Source organism: Panthera pardus, unplaced genomic scaffold (assembly GCF_024362965.1).
Source record: "Panthera pardus isolate Hobbes unplaced genomic scaffold, ASM2436296v1 HiC_scaffold_8, whole genome shotgun sequence".
NCBI lineage: Eukaryota > Metazoa > Chordata > Mammalia > Carnivora > Felidae > Panthera > Panthera pardus.
In genome coordinates, this window is record NW_026527013.1 from 79414457 (window position 1) to 79442378 (window position 27922).

Here is a 27922-nt window from a genome sequence, read left to right on the forward strand (position 1 = left end):
TTTTATTTTGGAATTAAGTTATGGGACTGTGATTAAAAGACGTTTCTGAATCATAACCTCACTTAGAGAAAGAATATAAAATGCCAAAAAGAAAGATGAACTAAGCTGTCTTGCTTAGTGAAGAACCAACAAATATTACTCATTTTCAAAGATAAAATGGAATTTCTTACAGCACTGGTATCCAAAATAAGCCTTCTTGATTCAGTAAGCGATCTAACATATATCAAATACTTACTATGCTTTTACATGGATGATCTATTTAATCCTTACAACTCTGAAACAGGGCTCTCCCTTTTACCACTGAGGATAACAAAAGCAAGAAAGGTTAAATAACTTAACCAAGGTTGCTCAGTTTAAGAGATAAAACCAGCAGAGGCACCTGGGTGGCTCAGTGGGTTGAACATCCAACTTTGGCTCAGGTCATGATCTCATGGCTAAAGCCCAGCATGGGGCTCTCTACTTCACGGTGGAGCCTACTCTGGATCCTCTGTCCCCCTTGCTCTCAGCCTCTCCCCCACTCCTGCTCTTTCTCTCTCTCAAAAATCAAACATTTTTAAAAACTAAAACCAGGGTTTGAACCAATTCTACTCTGTTATTTATGTATTATTAAAGGAAAGCTATTTTATTTGTGATAAAATCCAATGTTTTAAAGTGGCTGTCATTTTCCATACCACATAAGTACATGTATATTGAGGGAGTTCTCTTATTTCTTCAGTTAGTATTAACTCCCCAGAACTAATATTTCCTAATACAGGTAATTAGTAGAGAAAACTAATACACTTGAAGTGTTTTTTAAACAAATTTACCAAATAACAAAATGTATTCAGCTTCAACATCAATGTTTCTAATCTAATTCACTGTATGACACTTGCATATGATACTCTTTGTGAAATATCTACTCAAAATCTTTTCAGTAGTAAGGGGTGCCTGGGTGGCTGAGTCAGTTAAATGTCTGACTTCAGCTCAGGTCATGATTGTGCAGTGCATGAGTCTGAGCCCCACATCAGCCTCTGTGCTAGCAGTGTGGAGCATGCTCAGGACTCACTCTCTCTCTCTCTCTCTCTCTCTCTGCCTCCCTCACTCCCTCTCCCCCATCCCCACTTGGGTACTCTCTCTCTCAAAATAAAAATTAAAAAAAAAAATCTTTTCAGTAATAATACAGTACAACTTAGGAACAAAACAGATAATACTATAAACAGAAAAGGGCAACAGTCAAAATTGTTTTTCCCGTGTTATACCTGAAATACTGAAGAGCAAGGTTTCTTCAAATGGCAATTCTTATATTTATCTTTAATCTTTACAAGTAACCTTGAGAATAACTATTCAGGTTAATTTCTATTTCACAGGTAATAAAGATTGTGACCTCATACCTTATGGGAGCAAATACCAAAATAGGGAAGTAAAGTGGTAACAGTTGTTTGAATTCTCCAAGAAAACTAGCCTCTACTTTTAAACCATGTATAACTTAGGGAGCTACTAGATTATAAGATATTATAATAAAAATATACAATAATAGGCATTTGTGCCTAAAAGTTCAAAACATAGGCTCCGGAGCCTATCTCTAATGCTCACCAGATATATGAGCTAGGCAAGTTATTTAACCTAAGCTTCAGGTTCCTTGCTTATAAAATGAGATTTTTGGGGCGCCTGGGTGGCGCAGTCAGTTAAGCGTCCGACTTCAGCCAGGTCACGATCTCGCGGTCCGTGAGTTCGAGCCCCGCGTCAGGCTCTGGGCTGATGGCTCGGAGCCTGGAGCCTGTTTCCGATTCTGTGTCTCCCTCTCTCTCTGCCCCTCCCCCGTTCATGCTCTGTCTCTCTCTGTCCCAAAAATAAATAAAAAACGTTGAAAAAAAAAAATTAAAAAAAAAAAATAATAAAATGAGATTTTATCCTCATAGGGTTTCCATGAAGAAAATGAATGAATGTAAAGCATTTTCATTCACAGCACTGCACATTTTTAGCAATCAGTAAGTGGCAGTCACATAAGAAGAGTTGCTCTTACTTCATGGAAAAGCTGTCTAGACCTCATTTAAAGTGATTCTTCTAATAGTTTTTGAAAATAATTATGGTTTTCAACTTGCCATGTTTTTATAACGTGCTCATCAAATTAAAATCATCCTCTAAAAATTAAAGCAGACTGAGAAAAAGGAAAAACTGCCCTACCTTCTTTGCTGCCCCTGTGACCTTATTAGAGTTGCTTCATAAAAGCTGCATTAACCCACACAAAGCTACAAAATTATAAAATTTCCAATTGACAAAACACAACCAATATACAAAACTATAAGTTTGTTCCATTCAAATGTGACAATATTCTATATTTCTTTAAAATGCTGAAGATACAGATATAACAACAGATAACAATTAAAACTTAAGAAGAAAAACCGTCCTCCTTGTTGGTAGCATCTACTTGGGAGATGTTTTCTTTAGCTCAGCATATCTTTACATTTGATTCACAGAAGTCTTAAATTTTAGACATATGTTGTTAAATATTTAGTAGTGCATTTTTTTGTTTTAACCAGACCGGTAACTAGAAAGCAGAAATCAAATCATTATGTGTTCTTTTAGTTAACTGATTAATAGTTCCAACCTAAAAGAATCTATTTGAGTACGTATCTAATAGTGTGCTCCATTTTTATATAAATATACAATCTTCAATAAACACTACATTTGAGCTATTTTTAAGCAGCAGTGAAGAGCTTGCCATTAACCTACTTCAGACAATGGCCTGTGTTTGTATGATTACTGCCTGTCTCTCAAACCCTGCACAGTGCCTGGAGCACTCTATAAGGGACTGGTGAATGAATCAGAGCACCTAGAATGAAACTGCAGCCCCGGCCTCATTAGCCAAATGAGTGGTCAACCTATACAATCAAGTGCTATAACAGCAACTTCATGACACCCTCTGCACAAATGCATCGCTCTAAGAACACAGAACTTCATTCCCCAAGATAGACACATCATCACATCTGAAACAGAACCACAAACTCTGTATTTGATTCAACAGGGAAGAGGATCTCAGGAATTTATTCACAGGAGGCCAGAAGGCAAGAGGTCCTATCTATTGAGACCATAAAATGGCAAATATTTTGCTATATTCATTAATATCAAAAACTCTATCACCAGAAAACTCACACTGTTTAAAAATTCAGTTGATACTTAATAACATCATAAATTCGTTGGGGTCAAATTGCTGTGTCTTGAAAATTAAGAAGAAAAGAAAGGGAAAGCCAATGCAGTAGGCAGAAAAGGTGTGAGCTTATAACACAGGCATAACTGGAGAAAAAACAATTCAACACAATCCAAACAATTACACAAAGCTTCACATCTTATATGTGAATCAAGAAACTGGTTATCCAACTGGCAAGTAAAATATATACAAAGTACATTGAGAACAAATGGCAGCCATTAAAGAAATAATATAAAAGGAAATACCATGAGATGTCTGGTAAATCTGAGGTCCAAGAAAGAACAAATGTCTTCACAAAACCTGCTATCCAGAATAGACCTAGAAACCAAGTGAACATAGGAGTATTGAGCTGTTTTTAAATGGCATAAAATTATCGATGCTTGGCACCTAACATGGCACCTAAAAAACCAAAGGGGCTCACACAATGACAGCAGCTAATTCTTAAAAAAAATAAATTTATTCTTCGCTTCTGTATGCAAATAAATGTAAACACAGTAAAGGCAACGGTTAAAGCTAAGTATCAAATCAAACTGAGGAGAAACTGAGAAAATACAGTATTAAAAACAGACTTGGCAAAGCAAAGGCAACAATCCCAAAACGAAAACACATAAAACCCTAAAGAAGGAAAAACAAGATAAAAGGCTAGGAAAAGCAATTACAAAATAGTCTATCAGTTTAAGACTGAGGCTGCTTTTAAGACCATGTTAAAAAGTTCAGAAAGCAAAAAATACCATTGAGAAGATGAATACCATACCCAAAAAAGCAGAAGGATGGAAACAGGAGGAAAATTTGTTTCTAATATTACAAACAAAAGTGTATTCTAAAATAATATTTTTTAAAAACGTATGTGTGTTTTTGTTTTTTGAGAGAGTGAGGGAGCAAGCCCATGTGAATACGGGAGGGGCAGAGAAAGAGGGAGAGAATCCCAAGCAGGTTCTGCACTCTCAGTGCCACCCAGGTACTCCTGACATAATCTCTCTGAAGAAAGGGTCATTTATTATCTTTCTGTCTTTCGTAACTACCTTACACAGAGTTCAATGAATATTAAAATTAAATCAACACGTTTATGTTTTAGATACGTATCACTAACAAGCAGGTGAATTTTGAGCTATATTACTAGCGGAAATAAAGCAACTTCAAAGAAACTGTGAGGGACTACATACCTAACATTTCTTTATAAGTTAGAAATTAAACTGCCTTCATTATGCACTTAAGATTTCCTTTCTCTACAGCAGTTGACTAAGGTATAATTTAAAAAATACTGGTTGATCAAGATCTACTACCAACTTATTACCTATGAAACTTAGGACAAGTCATTTCACTGCTCTGTGGACTTCAACTACAAACAGGAAGGTTAGGTTTTTGATATTACAGTTTACACCTTATAATCACGAGTATATTAACCAAGTACTCCTAATAATCGAAAGAACAGAATAAATATCAGATTCCAAAAAACAACAAAAAATAACTCTGACAACAGAATGATTTTTTTCCAATTGGGTTAATATTAGTATCAGACAGTGCTCTACAAGCGCTTACCTGATACTCAAGCCTCCCCAAACAGAAGTTATAACAGTGATAACAAATACTGAGTGCTTACAATGCTTAATCCTCACAATGAACCTATGGTGTAGGTAGCCTTATTATCCCCATTTTACAGAGAAGATAGATTAAACTTGTCCAAAGTTCCATAGCTAATAAATCACAGACTCAATAATTGAACCCTAGGGGCACCTAGGTGGCTCAGTCAATTAAGCGTCCGACTCTACATCTCAGTTCAGGTCACAATTCAGGGTCATGGAATTGAGCTCTGTATCTGGCTCTGTGCTGACACTGTGGAGACTGCCTGGGATTCTCTCTCTTCCTCTCTGCCTTTCCTCTGCTCAAGTGCTCGCACTCTCTCTCAAAATAAACAAACATTTTGGGGGAAAAAAAACAATTTGAATCCTAACAGTCTGATTCCAGCACCTACCCATTAGTTTGTGTGAAATTAAAATTTGCTAGATAATTGGTAATCTACAATTTACAGTTAAGAGGAAAATACTGACAACTGCCTTGCTCAAAAAGAGAAGAAATTAGATAAATACATAAATGTCTCATTTATCTGGACGCCATTTATTCTAGCACACTTAAAGAATAATGAAACCCACTTTGCTCCTCCCCCAAACCTGATCTACTTAATTCACATCCATTCCACAAAAATGCATTAGAACACTACAGAAGTAGAGAAGAATGGGCTCAAAGTCTAAAATTTGGGTTTAAAATACTTCAGGGATGATGCAAAGCACATAATCAAAGAATATTCAAACTCTATTATTTTCAGTACATGATTCACCAGTACACTTCACTAATACACTGAAGTTAAAGGAACCATGCTCCAAATCTGAGATTACTAATTTGTATAAGGATATTCAATTCCATATACAAAACGATTTGTTAAGCACAGACCACGTATTTAATCAGTTAAATTTTAACTTGAGTCTCTCTTTAATGACCATTTGGTTCCTAAAAACAAAGAATTACACCAACCTACATTATAATACTTTTATAGCAAATAAAATCTCTATTTAGAAAAATCTGTATTCTTGTAGTCAGAGTCAGTTCATGGAAATGCTTGAAAAATGGAAACCTATATTTCGAGAAGTGTATTTTCTGGTTCTGTAAGAGTTTCATGGAGTTTCACTGGATCCTGTTGAGTACAACAATTCCAACCAACTGTTACAACTAAATTCAGTATCAAAGTTAACAGTGCTTCAGATTTCACATTCTGCCACTTAACTAATAATGGTTACTTATTCTCTTGAAGCCTTAGCTCCTCATCTGTAAAAAAGAATAATCACAGAACATGTTTTCCTGAATTGTTTCAAGGAATTGTGTGTGGCACTCAGTTAGTGTTAGCTATGGTGACCAGATAAAAAGTCCCTAAAAGATCAGTACTGGAGAACAGCTCTCAACTATATACTTGTACAATTCAAGTAATTTAAGAATTTTTGATGGGGGGGAGCTTGGGTGGCTCAGTTGGTTAAACATGTCCAACGCTTGATCTTGGCTCAGGTCATGATCTCACAGGTTGGTGAGACTGAACCCCCCCATTGGGTTCTGTGCTGACAGTACAGAGCCTGCTTGGGATTCTCTCCCTCTCTCTCTGCCCCTCCCCTGCTCATGCTCTCCCTCTTTTTCTCTCTCTCAAAAATAAATAAACTTTAATAATAAAAAAAAAAAAAAAAAGAATTTCTGGGGCGCCTGGGTGGCTCAGTCGGTTAAGCGTCCGACTTCAGCTCAGGTCATGATTTCGCGGTCCATGGGTTCAAGCCCCGCGTTGGGCTCTGTGCTGACAGCTCAGAGCCTGGAGCCTGTTTCAGATTCTGTGTCTCCCTTTCTCTGACCCTCCCCTGTTCATGCTCTCTCTGTGTCTCAAAAATAAATAAATGTTAAAAAAAATTTTTTTTAAAAGAATTTCTGATCTGGGTGCCTGCCTGGCTCAGTCAGTGAAACATGAGACTCTTAATCTCACACTTTGAGCTCCAGATTGGAGGAAGAGTTTACTAGAAAAAAAATAAAAAATAAAATGCACTTTTGTCATGCACTGTAGGTGCTCAATAAATACGATCTGAATGAAAAAAAAAATAGAATCTATGATCTTTTCCAAAATCCATTCTTGCCAAGAAAGGTGAGAGGATACTTCTGTATTGGACTTCAATTTCAGAGAATCTGATAGAAGTAGTTTCACTTAAAAAAAAACAAAAAAACAACAAACCTCTTTATTATAAACTCCAAACACAGTTTCAATTATTTTCTTAAACTAAAAATCTGTGTGCACAGTAATGGTGAAAATCAATAGGTAAGCTGGACCTGAAATTCTTTTTACAGAATTTTTGTCACAACAGAAATTGGCTCTGAATAAAAGACTTTAACAAATCAATGGCAATCCTTGTGATATTATCCAATGAGCACCACCTCATCCCTTCAGGGTCAAGATTAAGGTACCTTCCCAAATCTGCCAGTATTTTTTGGAACTTCATACTGGCTTACAACTCAGTTTACATTATCTTTTAGCTCACTAGTAATGTGACATTGGAATCCAAGTATTAAAGTGTCAAGAATAACCTTTTTAAAAAAATACACGAAGACAGAGTGAACCCCAATGTAAACTATACACTTTGGATGATAATGATATTTCTTTTCTGTTTTTTTAATAAGTTCATTTATTTATTTTGAGAGAGAGAGAGAGCATGAATCAGGGAGAGATAGAGAGAAAATCCCAAGCAGGCTCCTCACTGCCAGTGCAGAGCCCAATGCAGGGGCTCGAACCGTTGAATCATAAGATCATGACCTGAGCGGAAAAGTCAGATGTTTAACTAACAGAGTCACTCAGGTGCCCGGATAATGATGTTTCAATGCTGGTTCATTGAATGTTATAAATGTACCATAATAATGAGAAACACTGATGATGATGAAGGTTGTGCTTGTGTGGGGAGGAGGCATGTGGGAAATCTATACATTCCTTTCATCTTTGAGTGAACCTGAAATTTCTCTAAAAGATGAAGTCCATTAAATTTAAAAATACATGTATGAATATAGTGAATTGTCTGGCATTATATAATGGGATAACTTTCCTTCTACCAGGGTTTTGGGAAAACTTTTAAACATCAATTCTGCAACCAACAGAAGTATTGGTACATTCAATCTCCTTTACCATGCCAAAGCATCCACAAGTTAAAAGAATTAAGTTCAATACTGTCAGTTTTTTAATGCCCCACGCATTTTTGAATAGTTATTTGTAATTCCCTGAAGTGTTAGAGATCACCAAACTACAATATAAAATCTAGTAAAATGTGGCTTTTTTAAACTTTCCTTATTTTGAGAGAGAGAGAAAAAGTGTGAGTGGAGTAGGGGCAGAGAGACAGAGACAGAGACAGAGACAGAGAGAGAGAGAGAGAGAGAGAGAGAGAGAATCCCAAGCAGGCTCTACACTGTCAGCGCAGAGCCCAATGTGGGGCTCAAACCCATGAACCCCAAGATCATAACGTCAGCTGAAGTCAAACATTTAACTAACCAAGCCACGGGTGCTCCAAGTGTGGTGTTTTAAAATAGCAATTCAGGGGGTGCCTCGATGGCTCAATTGGTGAAGCGTCCAACTCTTGATTTCAGCTCAGGTCATGATTTCAATGGTTTGTGGGATTGAGCCTGCTTGAGATTCTCTCTCTCTGCCCCTCCCCTGGCTCTCTCTCTCTCTCAAAATAAATAAAAAGTTAAAAAAAAAAAAAGGTATGTGGTTTGCAAATTAAAAAAATAAATAAAATAGCAATTCAGTGACTGATAATAGAGTTGACAGGGTAGACTAGAGTCTCTGGGCATAAACACACAATTTCTGTTTCCTATACATACAAACCTATTCTTAGAATGAGGTTAGTCTTTATTCACATCTGAGAATAGAATAAAAGCAACTTCCTTCTAAAATAGTTACCTATTTCCACTTTCTATTTGCCATATGGCCCACAACTACGTACCTTAGAATATACTGCTCAATATACAAGCACAGAAGACAAAGAATCTTCAAACCTAATAATCACATCTTCCTAAATTCCTCAAAAGCTTACTTTTAAGTACAAAAGCAGTAATATCACGTGTGAATGTAAAATATCACATGTGTGAAGCATAATACCTGTAAAGCGTAATACCACATACTTCATGGATTCTAAAACTTCCTTCTGTTAAAAAAAAAAAATTGCTATCTACATTAGTAATTTTTAAACTGTGCTCCCAGTAGTCCTCAATGTAGTTGAGGAGTGAGATATTAGGAGAAAACAGAATCAGGGAAGTTCACAAAAGACAATGAAAGACAACATGTTCTACAAATTTAAAAGTTAAACTCAGAAGCTGCCTGTTTTGTTTGTTTGTTTGTTTGTTTGTTTGTTTTTAAGTTTTACTTTTGAGAGAGCAAGAGCAACCAGGGTAGGGACACAGAGAAAGAAAGAGAGAGGATCCAAAGCAGGCTCCGGGCTGACAGCAGACAGCCTGATGCAGGCCTCAAACCCACAAAGCATGAGATCATGACCTGAGCCAAAGTCGGACACTTAACTGACTGAGTCACCCAGGTGTCCCTGAAGTGGCATGTTCTATGTGGTAGCTACCAAATGGGAAAATGACATTAAATGGAACACTACTTAGCAATATAAAGGAATTATTTTATTCAAATGTTTACATATTTTGAAAGGAACTATTTTTTTTATTAAAATGTTTACTTATTTTGAGAGATAGAGAGAGAGAGAGCGCAAGCAGGGGAGGGTCAGAGAGAGAAGGAGAAAGAGAATCCCAAGCAAGCTCCATACTTATCATGGAGCCCAACGTAGGGCTCAATCTCATGACACTGAGATCATGATGTGAGCCGAAAGCAAGAGTCAGATGCTTAACTGACTGAACCACCCAGGCACCCCTAAAGAACTACTGATAGATGCAACAACTCCAATGAATATTAAGGACATTATGTTGAGTGAAATAAAAAATCCAATTCCAAAAAGATCACATACTGTATAATTACATTTATGTAAGAGTCTTGAATGACATATTATAGAAATAGAGAACAGATCAGTGTGTTTGTAAGGTCCAGGGAACCTTGTGGAGATGGAAATGCTCTATATCTTGACTCTGGTAGTAGATACAGGAACCTTACAAATGTAATAAAAATACAGAAAACTAAACACACACACACACACACAGGAGTAGAATTAGGGAAAGCTGGACAAAATGGATAGATTGTATCAATGTCAATATTCTGGTTTTGACACTGTACTACAGTTTTACAAGACGTTACAATTAAGGGAAACTGGATAAAGGAAAAAGAATTTCTCTGTATTATTTCTTAGAAATGCATGTAAATCTTACTTCAAAACTTAAAATTTAATTTGAAAAAATTACATTAAAATTGTGGCCTTCAAACCTGTTTTTTTGAGTATTGACAGAAATTTTCTTATGAATGAAATCTTTTATTTATTTTTTTTAGAGCGAGTGAAAGGGTGAGCACACGCATGGGAGGGGGGGCAAAGGGAGGAAGAGAAAGAGGTGTGGTGGGGAGAGAGAGACAGACAGACAGACAGAGAATCCTAAGCAGGCTCCATGCTCAGCACGGAACCTGAAGCAGGGCTTGATCCCACGACCCCGGGATCATGACCTGAGCTGAAATCAAGAGTCTGACACTCAACCCACTGAGTCACCCTGGCGCCCCACAAATGAACTCTTAAACCATAATCTAAGCATGTATTTTGATTCCAAAGTGAAAATTAGCTTTAATCTACTATGCTTTCTCCGATTGCTGATATCAACTTGAAGTACTGTGTTAAGGAGGCCACAGCCAAATACAACAGGAGAAGGCCTCAAGTAATCAGTAACGTCTGCTAAAAGATATAGTAGGCATTTGTACCTCATATTTGCTATGTCTATAGTTAAAGAGGGTGGCACGGAAATGGCCCTGCCTGAACATCCTCCCACCTACCACATGACAAGCCTAAGGCTTCCTGGAGAATAGTTCAAAAATCACTGGCTAAAAGAAAATACTTACAGACTCATCATGTGACATGAAAAACTTACTTGATTGGTATACTCTATCTGCCTAAAGCAGAAAAGGAAAAATATGCTCCCAAAAAGTAGTGTTAGAGTCTGTTATAATTAAAAAATCAAACAAAAACAACAAAAAACCCTGCATTTATCTTTTAGTCAACCCGTACAGACTATTGGGCTGGTTCATTCTTGCTTTTTCAGCCTTGAAATAAGTATGCCATTAGGTAAGGGCATAATTTTTGACTGAAACAATCAAAGTTGGCAATAATTTTATTCTCTCATTCTTCATTCCAGTCTCAAGTAAAACAACGTCCCCTCCAGAATTAATTATTCTTTCTATCACTATTTTGAATCATTTATTTCAGACTAGAGAACGTGAGTCCTCTCTTCTTCCCCTATCTAAAAACAATGTGCAGCAAAGCTAATTAATAGGATTCAAACAAATCTTTCTGTCTCTACTATCTACATTTTATTATCTCAGACTTGGGCTGTCAGAATAATTTTCTAAGTGGTCTCTCTCCCTATTCTAACTTGACCTTTAAACCAATCGTTCTCAAACATAAACTCACCAACTGCTACTTTTCATATACCTGGGGGTTAGTAGTTGAAAATTATGGATTCCTAGGCCTTACCCCCAGAGATTCTGATTTAATAGGTCTAAGATGTGGCCTAGATGTCTTATTTTTTAAAAAGGCATTTGCTCCAGCCCTTTATTCTAGAACTGCTTAAACTCTGAACAGATTATACTTCAAAGCCCACAAGTCTCCTAGTCTTGCCCTCTTCAAAAAAAGAATAGTAGCTCACAGTAACTCCAATTAAATTTCTAATCTTGACATTATCAGGTTACCTTGCTCCACACTAATATTCCAATATATAAATCCTCTGATTATGCCAGTATTTTTCTATTGCTGGCGTTATCTTTGCTCATTCCCCTTCAAAATTTCTAAAGTAATTTTCCTTTACATATAACCATTCCACCCAACAAAAATCTGATTAAACCTTCAGGGATCATTTAAGTATTAATGCTTCCTTGAAGCATTCTCAACTTCACAACTTAGACTTCTGTGATACAAAACTAGCTTTGAGGTCTCTAGCAGATCAACCTCCTGAGGACTGTTTTCTCAATAAACAAAAATTTAACTAGCTGAACTCAAAAAACTATTTGAGCCATAAAATTTGTCCCATGCTAATCTCTTCCCTTGTTAACCTCCCAAAGAATGCATTACTTGCTTTTTAAAAAAAATTTTTTTCAATGTTTATTTGTGAGAGACAGAGAGAGACAGAGCGTGAGTAGGGAAGGGGCAGAGAGAGAGGGAGACACAGAATTCAAAGCAGGCTCCAGGCTCTGAGCTGTCAGCATAGAGCCCGACGCAGGGCTCGAACCCACAAACCGTGAGATCATGACCTGGTCCAAAGTTGGATGCCCAACCGACTGAACCACCCAGGTGCCCCTGTATTACTTAACTTTTTTAAAGTACTGGTTTACATTTCGACCTATTATTTTGAAATAGCTATTAGACATTTAGTTTCCAAAACTGGATCATCTACTTCACCCTACCAAGAAATGAGATATTTATATTTTAGCTCTCAAAGCCTAGAATGTGGTGACAACACCACCTAAATTATTCCTGATTATATCAAATTTTCCTCACCCTAACACATTTAATCCCCTTCTCCCATTTTAGATGAACAGGAACACATCTTAAAACAAAACAAAAAATGTGCCACAGAAGAACATTATTGATTTTCTTCTGAAACTTTATTTTTAATAATTGCTTCTTTCTGTTATTATTTTTAAAATGTGGCTGTCCCTCAAGGCTCAACCCTCCCCATTATTCATCTCCATCAATCTCAGATTTTACCATTCATTCCTGTTTGATTTCCTATTCCCAGCCACCTATAGGATGTGTATCCATTTAAATATCTGCCATCATTGCAAAAATTAAAACTTTCAAACTGAATCTTTTCCACACGCTTTCCATTCCATTTCTTGTCAGTACCCCATTCTCCCAGCTCCCTATTTAATCCTTCTTTTTTCTAGTCTCCTATTATATCTGCTCACCTTGCCTTTTGTGTCTCCTCAGTGTTTCAGATTCATTCTTCCTCAGTTTCCAAGGCCCCCACCATCATCTCCATCATCTGAATAATTTCCAATAATCAACAACCCTTCCAGCGTATCACCATCAAGTTCTGAATTTCTTGTCTCCAAACAATGGAAGAAATCTTGTGTATTTTTAAGCACTTATCCTCCAGATTAGGACTATTCTGTCATTTTAAATGTAATAAACTCAAATTCATCCACTCAACATATTTATTGAGCATATACTATGTTCTGGATACTGCTCTATGTGCTAGGGAATGAGCAGTGAACAAAATTAAGTTGGCCTTAAGCACCCCCCCCCCTTTTTTTAATGTTTATTTATTTTGAGGGAGAGAGAGAGAGACAGAGTGTGAGCAGGGGAGGGACACAGAGAGAGGGAGGCAGGCTCCAGGCTCCAAGCTTTCAGCATAGAGCACAATGTGGGGCTCAAACTCATGAACTATGAGATCATGACCTGAGCCAAAGTCAGACACTTAACCCACTGAGCCACCCAGGCATCCCTGCCCTTAAAGTCCTTTTATCGAGCTAGGGCAATTAATGTAATCAAAGGTATCTTAGAGTAGTTTTAAATAACTGCCTTTGATAACGATTTGTGTATCCTCATTACTGAGCCAAAAATTATTCCTTTATAAGGATCAATAGAACGCTATGATGATTTTTTTCAAATGATCTGAATTCAAATTCTTGATCAGTCCCTCTTTAGCTTATGTGACCGTCAGTCTCTCTAGGCCTCTCATGAAAAATGGGTAAAATTCTACCTTGCAGAGTTGGTATGTTCGTGCCTTCCCTCTTTAGAATTAAAAGCATGAAGTTCATACTACTCAATCCAATGATAATTTAATCAACCACAGTCATAAAACTGTTGACCACTAAGGCCACTAAAATAGTGAAAAAACAGCTCTACTATTGTAAATACCTGAAAAGATATCTTCTATTCCACATGTTTAAAATATTTACTATAAAAACCTTAAGTCTAAAACAAGAGCACTTTAATTTCTAAGTATTAGCCTATAAATCTGCAGAAGACTAGCAAAATGAATAAGAAAAAATACTTTCCATGTTTAAACCACTTGTTTCTGCAGCATTTGCCAGAGTCCTTTTAATCCCAAGACTTACAGAATTCAACGATCAAGTTCTTCCTCTTCATACATTAATGTAAATAGAAAAATAAAAACAAAAAACTAGAAATGAAAGGACAAGTGCATAACAAGTAGAGAGTTGAAGCTTAGGGAAAAAGCATCTTACTCTCAAGAATAAAATACAGAATTAGTAGATCTAAGCCTCCATTAGGAAAATTACTCAGATATACAAACTTCATTAACTTATTATACGTCTTGTTCAAGACGATCTTTTAAAGTAGCTTGTCTTGAACAGGCATATAATCACTGAAAAATTGTACAATAAAGGGAAAAATAAAATGTCAAGAATGAAGTTGGTAGATGCAGGTACTACTACTAACCAGTACATTTGCTATGAGACAGGCTACATCCACGTTCCCTTTCCAAATTACTTTTAAAGACCTTTCCGTCTTTACAGATAGAAAACATCATGTATACACATAGGTAAAAAAAAATAATAATTAACATGTACTGAGCTGATTGGCCACCCTTATAAAAGTCATTTGTATACAAAGAAATTGCTGTGTGAAGTTGGGGACTGAACTAGAAATACTTTTCTCCAAATCCTTAATGAGCCATTAAATTTAGGAGGCAAGAAGCATAAACTTTAAACTTCCTATAAGTGAACTTACAGGCTATACCAGCAGAATCTCTTTTTAAATCTCCACCATCACTCTAGATTAAATTTAAATGATAAATATTAGTTTCTCAGATATTCTCAAAGTAATTACACAATAAAAGAACTTGTGTCTTTTGGCACAATACTGTGTCCATAAGATCTGCCAGTTTTTACTTGGAATTCAAAAATCAAAAAGTTATTACATTAGTGTATAATTAATAAGTTATTACTAACATACAGCAACCACATTAACAATATACCAAACTATTGCAAACTAAAATTTGAAAACCACACAAACTGATCCCAGAGTTATTAGCCAACACAATCAGTTACTTCCCTCAGGAAATATGTGCAAGATCAGCAAGCCAAAATCAGTAGCACCCTAATGCTTTCACATAGAGGGCATTCAACTATTTACTACTGAATGAATCTAGTTTACAATATTAACAGTTAGAAGAGTCCTAAAGAAGAGTAGAATTTAAATCTCACAAGATAATAAAGGTTATTGGATCTTGATACATCAATGAATCTGTTCAATTCCATGGACATGCGAAATCTGTCATTTCATCTAGGCAGAATCCTACAAACCCAAGTAGACAAAGCACAATCAGACTCTGAAACAGCATTTTAATTCTTTTTCTTTTGTATGTATGTGTGTGCGTGGTGTGTGTGTGTGTGTGTGTGTGTGTGTTGTCTAGCAGTGGGCTTCACTGAGAGTAACTGGAATTGAGGGGAGTATTAGTTTCCTAAGGATGCCGCAACACATGACCACAAACAATTCTAGAGGCCAGAGTCTGAAATCAAGATGTCAGCATGAAAGAGCATTTTTAGATTTCTAAGATACTAAATGGAAAAAAAAAAAAAAATGCTCGAGAATACAGTAAGATTCATCTCCTTTTGGACTGAAAAAAAAAAATCTGGATTTATATATATATAAAACCGTAACTCAAAATTGGTTAGTTCATCAAAGCCAATTAACCTGGAGAACCATTTAAAAGTTACATATACCTTATAAACACTGAACTTTTTAATTTAAAATATAATTCATCAATATTTTAATGTCAAGCCCAAATGTTCTCTCCGAACATGGCTCTGCTAATTGGAATTTTGGGTTCTCATTATTGTATAAACCCTATCTATAATGCATTGTCTATAATTTTTGGTTTTAGATTATTTCAAAGTAACAAATTACTTAGACACCTGTGGAGCAATGAGAATGCAGATCTCCTTCTAGATTTGGATTTGTATTATTTTAGTTATCTTACCCACACCTAACAACTTTCTTTGACAATTAATGTATCTTTAACAAGTTTTCCAAAGTAATTAACTTAGTTTGCGTCAATTCTCAGGGATGCCTGGGTGGCTCAGTCAGTTAAGGTTCAGACTCTTGATATCAGCTGAGGTCAAGATCTCACGGTTTGTGGAAGTGAGCCTCTGTCAGGCTTCGTGATAAAGGGAGCCTGCCTGGGATTCTCTCTCCTTTCTCTTTGCCCCTCTCTGATTACGCATGCGGGCGCGCTCTCACTCTCTCAAAATAAATAAACTTAAAAAAAAATACAACTCTCTTTTCACATTCATTTATCAATGGTTTAATTATACCTAATAATATAAACACAATACAAGTACAATAGGATTAGCCAATTTGGAAACAAACATATGACTTTTATGAGCACTGAACTCAACAAGTGGAGGCAGCACAAAGTTTACATCATTCAACATTCAATTGGCATTAATATTTTTTAAGTATTTTTTTAATGTTTACTTATCTTTGGGAGAGACAGAGTGCAAGCAAGGGAGAGGGCCAGAGAGAGAGACACACACAGAATTGGAAGCAGGCTCCATGCTCTGAGCTATCAGCACAGAGCCCAATGCAGGGCTGGAACTCATGAACCACAAGACCTGAGCTGAAGTCGGACGTGTAACTGACTGAGCCACCCAGGCACCCCCAGCATTAATATTTTTTAAATGAAGGGCACTTGGGTGGCTCAGTGGGTTACACATCCAACTTTGACTCAGGTCACGATTTCACAGTTTGTGAGTTCGTGCCCCGCATCGGGCTCTGTACTGACAGCTCAGAGCCTGAAGCCTGCTTTGGATTCTGTATCTCTCTCTCTGCCTCTTTTTCTCTCAAAAATAAATAAATACATAAATAAAACATTAATTTTTTAAAAAATATATTTTAAATGAAGGTAAGAATTTTCTACTGTATCTATGTAAAACACTTTAGGAAAAATATATAAGCTATAAATAGTGATCACCTCAGCATATAAGAGACACTAGGGATGGTTCTGTTTTTTCAAGAAACAACTACAACACAAACAGCTGGAGAGCCTACTAAGAATTGTACACATATTAACACTGAATTCTCAAAACGACTGTATAAGATAAGCTCTACTGTTACCTCAATTTTGCTGACCAACTAATGCACTAAAAGATAACTAACTTGCCCAGGTCACTAGGCAATACAACCTGGTTTGGTTGTAGTTCTAGTATCTACTCTTAAGCCCTGTGCAATATTGCCTCTAAAGAAGTATTGTTTGAGCTCTTTTAATAAGCATATAACACTTGCATGATCTTAAGAATTGGAGGGGATAAATAAGCATGTCCCAGTATGTCACTCCCCAAAGCAAATTTTTCAGCAACTTCCCCATAAAGGCCATAATCTTTTATCATGGCATTCAAGGCTCACCGTAACTTGATCACAATTTGTACTGCTACAATTCCAATCCAAGACTCTTATCCAAATAACTCGTGGGTTCTGGAAACCAACAGATCATCTTGAATTAGGATGTACAGAAACACTAAACATATAGAGTCTGTCACATGACATTGCACAAAGACAAGTATTCCCTCATTCAGAGAACCTAAAAATAGTGGCCTGGCTTCTCAAGAGGGCAGTCAGCATGGTTTCTTGGAAAAGTTTAAAGCATCAAGAATCATGACCTAAATTTCAATCCTTGATCAACCACTATCTAACTATATGACCTAGAGAAAATTATTTAACCTCCCTGGGATTTGGTCTAGTTGTAAAATAAAAGGAAAGAACTAGAACAGTATAAAAATTTCTGAGACTAGTAACTAAAATGCAAATTCATGGTTCCACTAGATGTAATTAAGTAGGTCTGGAATTGGGCCCAAGAATGTTTAATAAGCACTCTACATAAATAACACATGGGGTCCCTGGGCCACAATGAAAAATAGCTCACTAAAAGATCTCACCAATCAATTCTAACTCTGGTTTCTTAACTTCAGTCAATAGGGTACGTCTGGGTAGCTCAGTCAGTTAAGTGTCTGACTCTTGATTTTAGCTCAGGTCATTATTTCATGATTTGTGGGTTCAAGCCTGGCATTTAAGCCTGCTTGGGATTCTCTCTCCCTCTGTCAAAAATAAGTGAATAAACTCTAAGAAAAAAAAAACATTTTAACTTTAATAGGGTGCTATTTTACATGTCCAGGATGGGGGTTGTGGCCTAAAAGAAAATCCTGTTTATCATAGGATTTGCTTTTGCACCTTTCACCCTGTACTTTGTTAAGATAATGGGTAAGATTTGGTAGTTTTACAAACTGAACTTTCATTCTCTTAAGACACAGATAGATACAGTTGATTCAAATGAGTTTTAAATTAATTAAGCACCTGCAAAATACTAAGAATCAACTATATCATCTTATTAATCCTCCTTATTTGAAATATGATTACCTTAATTTTCTCCCAAGGAAATTTTTTTTTATGTTTTTATTTTATTCTTCAGAGAGACAGAGTGGGAGTGGGGTAGGGACAGAGAGAGAGGGAGACACAGAATCTGAAGCAGGCTCCAGGCTCTGAGCTGTTGGCACAGAGCCTGACGTGGGGCTCAAACTCACAGACTGTGAGATCATGACCTGAGCCAAAGTTGGACACTTAACTGACAAAGTCACCCATGTGCCCTGAAATTTTAAGTTTTAAAAGATATAACCTCCACTCTACAAGTATTCACAAGTCTCAAATTTTCTTCTCCCATTCTCTCTGAAAATTTCCAAATTAGTAATTTTCATTCACATCAGTAAAATATTCAAATTCATCCAAGTTCACTATGAATATCTTGCTATCACTATACAAAACTGATAAAAGTATCACTATAATGTAATTAAAGTTTGAATCAGTGTTTTTCCTGTTTCTTGTCCCTTTCTTGTCCTTCTGAACTTTTCCAGAATGAGTATTGTATTTATTCCAAAATCACGTACCACTTTGTCCTAAGAGTTATAGATGTTTGAGGCTCTGCTTTGTTAAAGTGTACCATCTCACTAACCTTTTTAAAGAGCAAACTTGGGGACGCCTGGGTGGCTCAGCCGGTTGAGTGTCCAACTTTGGCTCAAGTCATGATCTCAAGGTTCCTGAGTTAGAGCCGTGAATCAGGCTCTGCACTGTCAGCACAGAGCCGCTTGGGATCCTCTGTCCCTCTCTCTCTGGCCCTCCCCGGCTCACGCAGGTGTGCATTCTCTCTTTCAAAAATAAATATTTAAAAAAAAAATAAATAAAACATCAAACTTGCATGTATGTTAAAACAAAAAGAACTTATCTCAATTTCAGAAAAAAAATACTTTTCTTCAAAAGAATTACTTCAAGGATTTTTTTTTTAATGGAGGAAGGGGAGTAACACCATAATTAAAATATGTATTTTCAGTCTTAGAAATCAAAGTGCTAGCATTAGTAGCAAATCATAAACCTAAACATAACTGTAATTCAAAGCTCATTTAGCAATAATTCTAAAAGCTAAATAAGGAATTGGAACGTCATAATTTTTTAAAAATAATTTAACAACCTAAGCACTTATTTTCTATATTCTGAATTTCAAATTAGATCAGCATTCAGAAAGCTATTTTAAACCCACATTTATGTAGAAAACTGTGCAAGAATAATATCTGATACTATCCAAATTATCTATACTTTCCTTCAATTTTTTTCATCTGTTTTTGATTACAAAAGCTATCCATATGTCTCAGAAAAATCAGAAGAGAAAAGAAAACTCCCACAATTCCAATTAGTCACAAATCACTGCTAAGAACTTCGGTGTATATACAGACGCAAAGTAAAAACTTATTTAAGCAAGAATCACCTATAGACACTAAATCTAAGAAAGTATGACAGGGACCAGAATATTTACACAATCTCAAAATATCTTCCCACAAATTACTTAATAAAGGCAAAATGAGAAACAGTAACTATACAATGGAAAAACTACTAAACACCTTAACACATACTGCTTATCTAGTATTCCAGCCAAAAATGCAAAACCTGAATCTAATCATGAAGAAACCTTAGATAAACCCAATTGAGGGGCACTGTATAAATAGCTAGCTTGCCAATGTCATGAAAGACAAAGAGATTGGAGAACTAAATGCAATCCGTGATCCTGAATTGGCGACTGCACCAGAAAAAAAAGTGCTAATCAAGGACATAATTGGGACAACTGATGAAAACGGAATATGGACAACAGACTAGATAAAAAGAATTATATCAATGCCAAACTTCCTAAGTTTAACCACTCTGGTTACCTAAGAAAAGATGCTTGATCTTTAAAAATGCATATTTAAGTATAAGACAGCATCTTATATGCAATCTACTCTAGTTAAGAATTTTTTTTTACATGCATAGAGAGAATAATAAAGCAAAGGTGACAAAATGTTAAAAATCAGGGGATATGAATAAAGGGTATAAGAAGTTTTGTAGTATTCATGTAACTTCTGTAAGCCTGAAATTACTTTAAAATAAAAAATTAAGGGGCGCCTGGGTGGCTCAGTCGGTTAGGCGTCCGACTTCAGCTCAGGTCACGATCTCATGGTTCTGAGTTCAAGCCGCACATCGGGCTCTGTGCTGACAGATCAGAGCCTGGAGCCTTCAGATTCTGTGTCTCCCTCTCTCTCTGCCCTCCCCTGCTCTCTTGCTCTCAATTAAATTAAATATTAAAGAATTGTTTTAATAAAATAAAAAATTAAACTGGTATTGGGAGTATTCCTCAAAACACATGCATATATTTATATGTAATACTTGTATTTTTAAAATTAAAAAGTGGAGGGGGTGCCTGAGTGGCTCAGACAGGTGAGCGTCCAACTTCAGCTCAGGCCGTGCTCTCACAGCTAGTGAGTTCAAGCCTCGCACTGGGCTCTCTGCTGTCAGCACGGAGCCACTTGGGATCCTCTGTCTCCCTCTCTCTGGCCCTCCCCCTTCTCTCTCTCTCTCAAAAATAAACATTAAAAAAAAATACATTTAAAATAAATTAAATTAAAAAGTGGAATCATCAATTTGATACTAATTATTTAGTTATAGAGGCCCTCTCGAGTACATTTGAACATCCCTGAAAAAAGGCAATTGTTCCACGATGAATTAGATGTCCGTCTCTTACTCTCCATCCAAGCAAATTCCCCCACACCACAAATACCCACCCTACCACCATCTCCTTAACCAGTCACAGCTAATTAAAGGGCTCAAGATGGAGCACAGTGGCTCACTGACACCTTGCCAATTCCTGTGAGGTCCAACGGTACTTTTCTTCAAAAAAGTTCTCTAAGATTTCCCTATAGTCTTATAACAAATCTTTTACTTAAGCTGGTTGGAGGTGATTTCTGTACCCTGCATCCAAACAAACCCTGAAACAGCAGGCTTTTAAGGAGTAGAAATAAACAGTACAAGGGAAATAGCAGCTACTTAAATTCATCTTTTGTCTGTGCTTGAAAAATATGGTTTTGCTGGGGGCTTAATGGTAAAGATGTAATAAGGCTGTCAATTCAGCCAATTACACAGATTCATTTAAAGAGAAGCAGCAGAAAAGCAAATAATTCAAAAGGAACAATCTTATTTTCTCAAGAAGAGCTACTATGTATCAGACCAACCTCAGACCCCCATCAATTTACAGCTAATGAAGCAGAGTCCCAACCATTCAAATCAATCACATCAAGAATCTTCCCATCCTTTGCAACATCTTTAAAGAGAAAATGGGTTTTCAAATTCCTGAAACTTGTCTTTCTTTGAATGACATATAAAGCAGGACAAGAGGAATTTAAGAGGTCTCTCTGTGAAATCAAAATTAGAAACTATTATATTTCATTATTAGTCGGTGAAATAAGAAAAAACATTAGGAAAGTGTATCTTTCTCATATACAGTGTCCCAATACGTAAAATTTTGAAAAAACAAATCTATTTTCCGACAACATCCTAAGTGATAATAGTTAATTCTTTTCACCACATTCCTCACTTTTTGCTAAAAACCACTGATACTAGGCTTTACATGATTGTTAGACCAGTAAGACAAATGGGAAAAGATTTAATCTTTAAATTTACTTAACTCAATTAGCAATAATCATGCCTCAGATAAACTTCACTGGCTACAATACTGCCACTGTGCAAAGCTAAAAACTTACTTAACTTAAATAAGTTTAAAATAATTTATGGTAAATTCAGTTAAAAGTCTTTAAATAAAAATTATGTTTTAAATACCTTTTGAAAACAAAAGCCAAAATAGATTTAAAAATTAATAAAAATTTTTCTCGTCTCAGATAAAATGTTACATAATATAATTATGTGAACTTGAACTTTATGTTATGAGTACCACAAACCAAAACTACCTCAATCCCACTGTTCTATTACTTAATTTTATGCCACAGGCTCAGACCTTAAATGCAACCAAGTTAGCTATAACACAGGTGTGATTACTTAATGTTCTTTCTCAATAATAAACTTCAGGACCAAGATGTTTATTCCTTTGGATTAACTCTAAGCAAACATCTAAGAGTTGCTAGAAAATTCTCTGTCTTCTCCAACTGTAAAACTAGAACAAAGAAAGCTGCATAAATCATTTTGTTTCTCAGGTCCTGTCTTAAATCCAAATTTCACATGTGAAACAATTTTAAAATGCAAAAATAAATATTTTAACTAAAAATAATAGACATGGACTTGATTACTCATTGAATTATTACATACTATTTATGCATTAAAAGTCATAATGTCTGTTTTCAATGGCATCTTAATTGAACACATCAAAAAAGAATTCTGACTGACCTGTTGCATTGAAAAGTTCAAGATCCCAAACAGCTCAACTAGTTTTTGTAAATAATCAAATCAGATTTTGCAATAAAGTTGTAAAATTCACCTAACAATATAAAAATAGCTTTCCCAAACTGTCTTAAAAATAAAATTTGATTTATGACCCCTCTGAGGAAAAAAAAACTGATTTCATATTAAGTGAAAATATTTATCAAGTGAAATATAAGACCCACCTATTTTCTTGACTCTCACTTAAGTAAAAAGCATCCTATTTACTAACGGTTAATAAATACTTCTCATATTCTTAAAGATACAAACAACATCTAATTAAGTTAACCTGAGTCATCATCATTTTGACTTTTTATGTAGAACTGATCACAAATGCTCACAATAACAACAAAAAAATTCTTTTGGTTAATTCCTACCTGTCTGTAAAATACTGTTTAATGGCAATAGCAAGATTTTTAGTTAAATATGGTTACTTCAAATTTGGTGCACTAAAAAACTATTTTCAACCATAAATATTGCTCTTCCACATTAAGTAAGTTTTTAGGTAATATATACTATCCTTTTAATATTAAAAAAAAATAAGTCTCTTCCCAACATTTGTACATTACAAGAGACAGTAAAAAGTTGTGAGCCACTCCAATTTCAAACCAGCCTAAAAGCTAACATTTATACAGCAGCACCTAAAATAGTATCCTTGTTATTTTGCCAACCAATATAAAAAAAAATTTTACCACAAAATAAAAATAATTCTATAGTCAATATTAACAAGTCTCCCTGAATACAAGTATTAAACGCTTTTCCTAAGATGTAACAAAGAAAAGTCCCTGATCACCCTGAATATTTGAGACGTGTTTGCTCAAATGAAAGCTTTAAACTCAAAAAATAATTGAGCACCTACTCTCTATTGTGAATAAATCCTTTGGAGATAAAAGCTAATTACACATTACTAAAATATTTAAAAAAAAATAAACAGCATCTTTTGTAAAAATTACATACTAACATTTCTTTAGCAGTTTGTGATAGCTCTTCAAAGTCCTTTTGGTTTTCTCCATTTTAAACACACAATGACAGTACACATTAAAGTCCTAGCAGTAACTTCCAGAAAAGCAGAGCTGTTAGGATTTACATAACACACTTTTAAAAATAAAACCATACATTTAAGAGTTTGATGCATGAAATGGGTACATTATTCTTAGAAATAAAAAGCCAATTTAAGAAGTTAGACTTTCACTAAGACCACTAAGGTTATGTGTTAAAGGAAGAATTTCTCCTAACTTATTAATTGGCTCTTCCCCTCACTTCCTCATTTTAGATCCAAGAAGTCCTAGAGCTTGCTTTAGTATATACATGGAAAAATTCTCCAGCTGGAAGCTCTAAGACAAACAAGGCAAAATTGTGAGGGAGTTATCAGAAATCTTAAGAGTTGAAGGGAAATACAGGAGCCCTGTAAAGGTTCTAACTTAAACTGAGATCAAAGGGATCCTATAACTTACACTGACAACAAAAGGGAAGTATGATCAAACTACAGTCTCTAAAAATAAAATTTGCTCACCAATTACATTATGATTTTCTACAAATCCACTTAAACAGACAAACACCTAATCCCTCAACCTTAGCTACTCTAAGAACAAAGACTATTTGACTAGTTTTCCCTCAAGAGACCGAATGTTTCAAAACTCACTCAGAAAAAATGACACTTAACCTTTTTAAAAAAAAATTGCGCCTACAATTTCTAATTTAAAACACAGATGGTCAATGGGGTACATACACATTAACAAAAACCAAACACTTATAGCCATGTTATTTATAAAGTAACCATTTAAAAGAGTACAATACATTCAAAAAATATATCAAAAGAAACAAAATACAAAGCAATGAAGCAGGCTAGTATGAAGAAAGCTAATAGAGTCAAGGCAGCTTTTCTTATAATTTCTAACTTGGTATTGTTTATTTGAAGCCAAATAAGTCCAAATGCTTTGTGTGTCTAGAGCTGATCAAGGTCACTATCAAGAAAAAACAATGGGTGTATACAGTGTTCCTTTCCATGGCTACATAAACTAAATTTCCTTAAGAGTATACTGATTTCCTACCATAGATAGCAAGTTTAAAGTACCAACCTTCTGAACCACAGATTGTAACTACGTAGTCCATAAAATAAATGCACAATCCTTACCCAGCAGTTATGGATCTAGACTTATACGATCAGAGCACATACAAATGAGTATTGACCCCAAATCCCTACATAAACTCTCCCACTACCCACCAACATTTCATTTCATACTAAAATATTCCAAAGATTCTAAGTACAGTTGTACACTGTCTTCCATGAAGAAACTAAGGCAGTGATTGCTACAATTATTTTGTACAACAGACAACTAGTTCATATACGAACTTCATGATTCCCTTATTCCGTTGTAAATATTGGAGCAGAATTTACTGTGGAATAAAAGAATCATGAAAGGGTGTGTACCCTCCAACCTTTTCAAGAACTACTAGATTTCAATAACTACTCATCTTTCAGTTATTCCACATCAGAATGGTCATTAAATGCCATTAATGGCCCACTGATATCTCGCTGCTGAGTCCAGGCCAAAAAGATCACCCTTCCACTCCAAAAATAAATTCTAATCATTCCCACTTTTAAAAATATTGTTAAGTAACACCATTTAATTTTCTGCCTCCATCTATAAGATACTGAAATTAGCATAAAATGGATTCAAGACTCTATATTATGGTATGGCTTTTATTTAGTCTATTAAAACAGACTAAGTTCCACATCCCATAATAGGTAAATGGGTACAGGGCGGGGTATCAAGAACTAAAGCCTTACTTTTTTACTTACATAATTATGATTGCATGCTATAAAACAATTTTAAAAGGCAGCAAAGCATGGAGCTTCGTGAAATATACAAACTTAGAAAATGCATAAGGAATGCTTAAATATATGAGAAACATGGATGCAAAATATAATAGTGAGAAGAACAAGCATCTCCACACCCAGTGAAGTAACAGGTTTAGGCTTGTTTGTACAGCTCCCTAAAAATTAATCTGAAAGAGTACAAAAACCAAAATTCATAAAATTGGTCAAGTGTTGGATGGGAAACATTACACTCTAAATTAAAACATCTACTCACACAAAATGTTGCACTTACACACTTATTCAACATTTAACTTACTTTAGCACAGCGAATAAAAGACACTCGGATTAAACGAGCAGAAACTAATATTTGTCCCAAGTAATTTTTTTTGAATATTTAAGTGCACCTATCCTCACTACTCAAATTTCTAAGGCTACCTGAGTGTTTTTTATTATTTTTTTTGAAAGTGGTGTCATTTCATTTGCCTCTCAGGAAAAACCAACAAAATTAATCAACTAAAACACAGCGTTGTAATTTGCAGTAAAATCAACACATTTTTGTAAACTATTCGGGAAAGAAAAGCAGCACAGTCTTTTCATGTAAACATAATAAGCCTGTAATATGCTGCAGACAAACGCACTGCATGGGGTGTGGAGGACCCGAGCTGATTAGATTACCACAACATCAGCCTGGGGCCGCCATTTTTAGAATCTGTAAAGGACAAAAGAGGGAAATTTCACTTTTTACTTCCCATCTCGGAAAATAAGGGAAAAAACGGGACTATTTTCCAATTAGGTATTGATGTCTCCAGCCTAGAGTTGAATGCACCTCACTTAATTCTCTCCAAGGTCTCCAGAACTCCAACACCTTACGTTATTCACATCTCTAAAAGGGGGGGAAATAGGCAAAAAAAACCAAAAACCAAAAAACAAAAAAAACCAACCCGGGATTTACTCCAAAGCGAACTCTAGCGATTTCTCTTCGACTTTAAATTATCATTCTTAAGACAGACTTTAGCAAGAACGGATCTCTACGGAACTGAGGCCAGTGGAAGAGAGCACTCCGGATTGTTTTTTCTCTCCCCCTCCCCCGTTTAGCACAGTGAGCCGTTTGTTTCTCTTCTGTATCTGCTGCCACAGTGTTTGTGCCAATCCCTTGGTCAAAATAAGCTTTTCTGAAATGTGCCATATTGTGGATTCTAAGCCTCCGGTACAGTAAAGGACGGCGATAATGCAAGAGGAGTGGGGGAGGAGACTGAGAAGGCTGGGTACTGGGGTGACCACCTCAGGGGCGGGTTTACCCTCTCCCGGAGAGGATGAGGAGCTGTCTCGTTCTCCCACAAAGGGAGATAGAGACCCAGAGCGTCCTTTTAACCCCCTTCGTATTTACCTGAAAATTATACCAGAGACTGCCAGCCAAGAAATGGGAGAAGAAAATGGGGCCTATACGGCTTCTGAGCACCTGAACAAGATGCGGTCGAGGAAACGGAGAGCTTGCAGCTCCTGGGACCACTTCGACACAAACCCTGCTAACAGTCACAAGCCTCCCTCCTTACCCAAGCGGCCTTAACCCGCTGCCAATGAGGAGTGCGCCCCCTCCCTAACTCCCACTCTCAAGGGGGTTTAACTGCCAGTTTCCCCTTTCCCCAACCCTAAAACCCGCCATAATGCTCCCTTTCCAGGGACAGGGAAGAGAAAGGATAAATTCGATTCAACCAAGCAACGTCTTGCCCCAGCCCAGACACCTGAGAGTCAGCGTCGACTCCCCCCAACACCCCCCGGAAGGATAAAAATGAGAAAGCCCCCTCCCTCTTGAAACACGCGTCCCTCCACCCCGCAAACCCCAAGAACTCCCAAGGAGACGACAAGCACTGACCTGCGATGTTCACACAACAGACACCCGAACCCCGTTATCTGCTCGACCCCCAAGGAGTCTCTCCACACCTCCGCGAACAGACGACCCCCCGACAGCAGCCACTGCGGACACAGGACCCGGCTCCACACACCCCCTCCCCAAACAGCAGCGCGCAGCCTCTTCACCAGCAATCAAGGAGTAGGGGAGGGGGCACCCAGATAGTCAACAGGAACGCAGAGGCGACGGCAAGGCTGCTCAGAGTGTCTATGCCCCCTCTGTTGCCGCTCCCGAACTCAGGCACGGTCTCCGACTCGGCCCCCTGCGCCCGCTCAGTGTCACTGCCTCTCGCTCTGGGAAAATGGCGGCGACGGCGGCGGCGGCCGCGGCGGCGGCGGCGGCGGCGGCGGCGGCGGCGGCGGCAAGTGCACGGGGCCCGCCCGCCCCGCTCCGCAGGGGCAGAGGGGGAGGGGACGAAGCTGCCTGCCGCCATTTTGCTTGTGGGCTGCCGCCCGCTGTTGCCTCTTGGCACAGAGGCTTGAAGACAGGCAACTGGAGGCAGAGAGGTGGGCAGAGTCTCCGTCTTTTTTCAGAACAGATGCATT

At 36.8% G+C, this 27922-nt stretch overlaps 1 protein-coding gene and 1 pseudogene across 1 annotated transcript in view; both read right to left on the bottom strand.

Moving 5' to 3' along the window:
• KMT2E (lysine methyltransferase 2E (inactive)) overlaps positions 1 to 27525 on the bottom strand; it is a 99013-nt gene extending 71488 nt beyond the window's left edge. The window contains 2 exon segments of the mRNA XM_019451219.2: positions 3433 to 3505; positions 27342 to 27525. The gene's annotated coding sequence lies outside the window, so the exon portion shown is untranslated.
• Positions 21902 to 21967, bottom strand: LOC128775835 (U4 spliceosomal RNA; annotated as a pseudogene).
• Positions 27526 to 27922: the final 397 nt, after the last annotated feature.